General features: G+C 52.3%; 1 pseudogene; it reads left to right on the top strand.

Moving 5' to 3' along the window:
* The first annotated feature begins 293 nt into the window (after positions 1 to 293).
* On the top strand, positions 294 to 469 carry LOC143430063 (U2 spliceosomal RNA; annotated as a pseudogene).
* Positions 470 to 6,257: the final 5,788 nt, after the last annotated feature.

Raw genomic sequence — 6,257 nt, 5'->3', positions numbered from 1 at the left:
ATAAATCAGATTTTATTTTATTTCTTTTTTGTTTATCTTATTCTAGTGATATTTTATTGAAAAGTTAAGCCGTTAATACGTGCCTTATGTCACGTTTTCTTCTTTTTATTATTTTATTGAAGGACATAATGTTCACCTCATTGTGAGGTTATTATAAAATTAATGGACGCTGTAGGGATTTATTCCTTAGCACGGTTTGATGATATATAGTTTATAAATGAATTCGTGCGGAATTAATGCGAATTATTTTGTAAAACAAGTGTATACCCCTGGGGCTTCGGTCCCAGGGGAACATTTATTGATTAATAAACGTTTTATCTGTTCTTATCAGCTTAATATCTGATACACTCCTCATTAGGAGTCAGAATATTAATCTGATTTTTGGAAAAAGGCGGACCGCTGGGGCTTGCTCCACCTCCGCTGCGAGTCGGCCCAGTATTGTAGTGCCTCTGGGATCGGCTCAATAAGCATTTTCCAAAGATCAGTTTTTATCTAGTCATTAACCCACACACTTGATTTTTCCCATCAGTAGCTTTAAATACAATTTTTAACTTTAACTTCCTTTCGACTCGCTCGCCGGTGTGCTGCGTCTTCCGCGCCGCGTGTGCTGTGTCTGGTGCTGTGCAGTGTTCAGTGCGTCCGACCAGCTGGGAGATAGCCGGATTGGTAAGTCCGATACTTTGAATTTCGGTGGAGGTCGCCTTCGCGTTTAGTCCAAGTGCTCTCGATGCGGTGGTGTTGAACGCATCGGGTAGACGATAGACGTCCATACGTGACGTCCCTCCTCTAAGGTCGACCGTTTCGACTCTAGAGGAGTTTGAATTCGCGGTACCCGGCTATAAGTGTAAACTTTGCACCTATAGCCGTTGGTTTTGAATTCGACCTCTCCGTCTTTTGGGTGTCGGACTTTTGCACGTACGCCCGTAAATCAAATTTTTTGTTTGACTTTACGGGTCGTCGCTGCGTAATAGCAGCAATTAGTTTATTAAATTCACCGTTTTATTTGCGTTTAATTAGAGATCGGGGTACACGGAGGCCCGTTACACGCCGTGTAACTCGATACGTCGCGGTTCGGAGTTTTCCAGGCCGTGTGGAGTGACGTGAAAAGTTTAACCGTTTGCGGTTGCTAGTCACGTTCGCGAAGCACGGTTCGTTCGTGCGGGGCTGTGTCCACCGGGCACAGCGGATTTGTTTTATTCTATTTTATTTTATTTTATTTTATTTTATCATATTTTATTCCGTTTCGTTTCGATAACTCGTATTATTTGATTAATTTATTCGCGTTCGCGTTCGCGTTCGCGTTTGTCCGTTGTGATAACTGTACATAGTCCTATTTATTCAACTTTGTCCTTCGTCTTCTGTGTACGTTCGCTCCCACCGTTACCGTTTGTGTTTCGCTCCGGTGAGCGTTCTGTTTTATTATTCCGATTATTTGTTTTATTCAGACGAGCCGTGTGATTGCGTTGCGAAACTATCGTAACGATGGCGGGTACAAACAGTAATAATTCAATCAATACAGAATGCGTGGTGAAACTGTTGTACCCGTTTCCTGCAGAATTTCCGTGCCCGTTCTGCTTTGTCGGCAGAACGGTGTGCAAAAAGGGTGCGTGCGTGTATCAAAGACACACGGATCTCTTTAAACATCTTAAGATCCACCATCCCGGAGCCATAAAGAGATGGACCTGTGCTGTGTTCGGCTTCGCCGACGACAGTGCATACGCACTGAAGAAGGTGAACTCGCACCACCAGGTCCGACATCCAGCCTCTGGGAGTCCGGGTATCTTGGTTACACACAACTCCCTTGCAGGGAGTGCCGCCCGCGCAACGCTCGGCGATAGCGGTGCCGAGTCGCGACCCGTTGACGCGGTGGAGTCGTTCTCCACCGAGAACGAGGCCTCGTTCCCCCCTCTGGGGATGAGCCTGGTGACCTGTGGAGGCACAACCACGTGTGCCTCCACCACAAGGAATACTATTACCACGACTTCTGCTACGAGATCTAATGTTCGCAGATCACCGGGGACGGCTGCCGCCACCGCAGTAACGACAACATCATCATCAACATCATTGAGAGGGGCCTCCTCCACAAAGTCAACAAGGAGCAGCGCTACCACCACGCAACACCGGCGAAGGGTGGGTCCACCCACCGCCGGAACAACATGGACCACAAAAGCAACGGCTACCAACAACAACAAAAACTATGGCGGGATCCAGCGCCGCTACGAGGAGTGCCGTACCCCTCCCGGCGTTTCTACAGAGATGCCGGCGCTGCTCCGCGGATGAGACGAGCCCCAACTCAACGAGGAATAGCAGCGGGTCGGGGCCAAAGGGGAGGATCTCAGGGGGCAACACCACCAGACCCCCTACCCCCGCAAGGTCGAAGAAGAGGAGTCCGGCGGCGCCCGTACCAGCCAAGCGGAAAACACGGGCGTCGACCGAGGCTCCCCAACCCGGCTCGCCCCGCCGAATATTACCGTCAAGGAGGGTGACCCCCTCCACCACCTTTGTGGAGGTCACTCGGGGCAGCCCGTCTGCTGTGGTCAGGGCGACAATGTGTCGCGCAACACAAGGGCGACGGTCTCTCTCGCCTGCGTCCATAGGAGTGACGCGGGCCGGACTCAGGAGGATGGGGACGCGTCCACCACCTCCAGCGCCCCCCCCCCCAGCGACACCATCACTGCAGGGCCCTCCACCTACGCCCTGCAGCGCCCCGGCCACATTAACTACGACGACGGTGACGACCACGGTCAGTGTGCTCGCCAATTATGACGGCGGCCGTCGTGTCATCCGTGGACGCCTGTCCCCTCCGGGGGACAGAGGGCATACTCCGACCACCGGGGTGGCGCGTGGAAAGGGGGCCGCGAAGAGAAGGTCGTTGCCTTCGCCCAGGCCCCTCCCCACCAACCGGGAATCTACGTCGTCATCGTCGGAAGATGAGCGAGCGCCGGCGACCGTCCCAGAGGAGGGACCGGCCCGGATGACGAAGCTCGGACTTCAACAGCGGCCAGAGAACTGGCCAGCAGAGGTTGTAAGGCTCTGCACTGTGTCTCCGACTGTTTTGTCACGGGCACTCATATGTCTTTTTTACGGAGATAGGAGTGTTATATGAGTTTTATAGTAGTTTTCTAGGCTTGAACCTCATGATAGATAGACGGTTGTGACTGAGGTTTATTGAGGTTCAACAGCGGCCAAGTAAACTGGTCAACAGAGGTTGTAAAGCTCTGTTCGGTACCTCCGACTGTTGAGACCGATGTGTAAATGAACGATTGAAAGAAAAACTATACTCAGTCCACAGCAAGCGGTGCTCTTTGGCGCGGATAAGAGGCTTAGGTCATTGTGATGAAGTTCGTGCTTCCGACCGTAACTTGCCACACGTCACGCGAGGAGTAACTGCTGCTCTCACGGCTTGGATGATGTGTCAGACTGCCGTATTTGAGAAACTAACTCTGACCCAGAGATTGTCCACTCTGGGGATCAATTCTGGTTTTGAGGTGGGTTTTCAGGGATTGTGTGCTGTAGCAAAACAATCAAACTGAAATAGCCCGACTCCTGGAGAGTGCTTTCCTCCTCGACTATATTTTTCTCGATCACTTATGGTTGTTTGGTGAAATGTGTTGTCAGATAAGGAAGGCTCGGTTCAGAGATGAACGTTCAGGCGCGATGCTGAAGCTCAACTGTCCTCATTTGGAAATTTTGCAAGATTCTAATCTTGGAGAGGGAAGATCTTTCATCTAATTGGACTATGTGAGTTTTTTTTTGGGGGGGGGGGGGTGGATATGCGGACAGTAACCTATAAGGAGTGTCCGTGGTCTTTTGGAAGGTGGTACTCCAAAAAGGAGAAAGTGGCCATGGAATCTACGTCTTGTCAGGCATGTATCGTTAAACATGACATTGTCAATGGACGCTGGTCTGGTCTTTCTGAGTTTGGAGTTTCTTTCTACAGTCCGAATGCGGACTAAGTGGGTCTTTGTCTGTTACGGTCATAAACTCGAAGTCAGACAATGAATGATAGTATAAATGAAATGCCTCTCCAGGTAGTTATTGAGGTTCGCAGATGCCAGAACGCTAGCCGGATATTTTCCAGATGGGGACTGAGGTCTCTGCCGAACTCTTGGGTAGAATTTATGACCCGGGCGGGAGGGACGTTGCCCGAGTCGTCCTGGCAGGCGGGGTGGAGGCGCGGCCCGTGGCTGGCGGCGTCCTCGCCGCGACGGTGACCGCCGTGGGTGTTAGGACGACCACCGTCATGATTGGCGAGCCACGAACCGTGGTCGTCACCGTCGTAGTAGTTAAGGTGGCCGGAGCACTGCAGGGCGTGGGTGGAGGGCCCTGCAGTGGTGGTGTCGCTGGAGGTGGTGGACGCGCCCCCCATCCTCTTCGCTGCCGCCCGCGTAATCCTTGGCAGCGCGGGCGGGAGAGACACTGCTCTAGTGTTTCTAGACACCACCGCTGCCTCGGGTGACCTCAGCGAAAGTCGTGGAGGGGGTCACCCTCCTTGATGGTAAGATCCTCAGGGGCGGGTCGGGTTGGGGAGACTCGGTCGACGCCCGTTTCCTCCTCCCAGCTGCTACGGGAGCCGCCGGACTCTTCTTCCCCCTTGCGGAGGCAGGGGACGTGGTGGTGTTGCCCCCTGATATCCTCCCCTTGGGCCCCGACCCGCTGCTGTTCCTCGTGGTGTTGGGGCTCGCCTCGTCCGCGGAGGAGCGCCGGCCTCGCTGGAATAGCGCCGCGAGGGTAACGGTGCTCCGTGTCGCGGCGCTTGAACCCACTGTGGTTGTCCTTGTTGTCGTGGTGGTCCTTGTTGTTCCGACGTTGGGTGGACCAGATCCTCGCCGGGGTTACGTGGTGGTAGTGGCAGTTGTCCTCGTTGACTTTTTAGAGGAGGCCCCTCTCGATGTTGTCGTTGTTGTTCTAGCTGCGGTGGAGGCAGCCGTCCCCGATGCTCTGGAAAGCGCGGTACGAGCATTAGCTGTTGTTGTTGTTGTACGCGGTCTGGTGGAGGCGTACCGGGGATACACCCAAGCGGGGAAAGGAAGCCTCGCTCTCGACGGATAAATCCGTCACGTCAACACGAGGTCGCGACTCGGCAGCGCTGTCGCCGGGCGTTGCGCGGGCGGCACTCCCTGCAAGGGAGTTGTGTCTAACGGGGACACACGGACCCCCGGTGGCTGGATGACGGACCTGGTGGTGCGCCTTCACCTTCTTTAGCGCATAAGCGCTATCGTCGGCGAAGCCGCACTCAGCGCAGGTCCATCGCTTTATCGCACCGGGGTGATGTAATTTGAGGTGTTTAAATAAATCCGTGTGTCTCAGATAGACACACGCTCCCTTTCTGCACACCGTTCTGCCGACGAAGCAGAAGGGGCAGGGAAATTCGGCCGGGAACGGGTACAATAGCTTCACCACGCATTCACCATTGCTAGAATTCACACTGCTATTTGTACCCGCCATCGTGAAGATAGTGTCGCAACGCAAACACTCGGCTCGTCTAATAAAATAAATAAAGTCAAATAATAAAACAATACGCTCACCGGAGCGAAACACAGACGGTAACGGTCGGAACGGGACGTACACAAAAGACGAAGGACACGATTAAATAAATAAGTATATACAGATATCACAACGGACAACGCGAACGCGAACGCGAATAAATTAATATATTAATACAGATTAACGACGACGGAAAATCTACTAAAATTAAATAAAATAAAATAGAATAAAACAATTCCGCTGTGCCCGGTGGACACAGCCCCGCACGAACGAACCGTGCTTCGCGTACGTGACTAGTAACCGCAAACGGTTTAACTTTCCACGACACTCCACACGGCCTGGAAAACTCCGGACCGCGACGTATCGAGTTACACGGGGTGTAAAGGGCCTCCGTGTACCCCGATCTCTTAATTAAAACAAATAAACGGTGAATTTAATTAACTAATTGCTGCTATTTCGCAGCGACGACCCGTAAAATCGAGCAAGAAATTCGATTTACGGGCGTACGTGCAAACAGTCCAACACCCAAAACACGGAGAGGTCGAATTCAAAACCAACGGCTATAAGTGTAAAGTTTACACTTATAACCGGGTATAAGGTCAGACAAACCGATTCTACTCGAATTCAAACTCCTCGGAGGTCGAAATGGTCGACCTAGGAGGAGGGACGTCACGTATGGACGTCTAACGTCTACCCGATGCGTTCAACACCACCGCATCGGGAGCACTTTAAACTAATCACGCGAAATGGGACCTCCACCGAAATTCCAA

This window comes from Xylocopa sonorina, chromosome 12 (assembly GCF_050948175.1).
Source record: "Xylocopa sonorina isolate GNS202 chromosome 12, iyXylSono1_principal, whole genome shotgun sequence".
Classification (NCBI taxonomy): domain Eukaryota; kingdom Metazoa; phylum Arthropoda; class Insecta; order Hymenoptera; family Apidae; genus Xylocopa; species Xylocopa sonorina.
The sequence above is the reverse complement of the archived record's forward strand: the minus strand, read 5'-3'. Positions and strand labels throughout refer to the sequence as shown.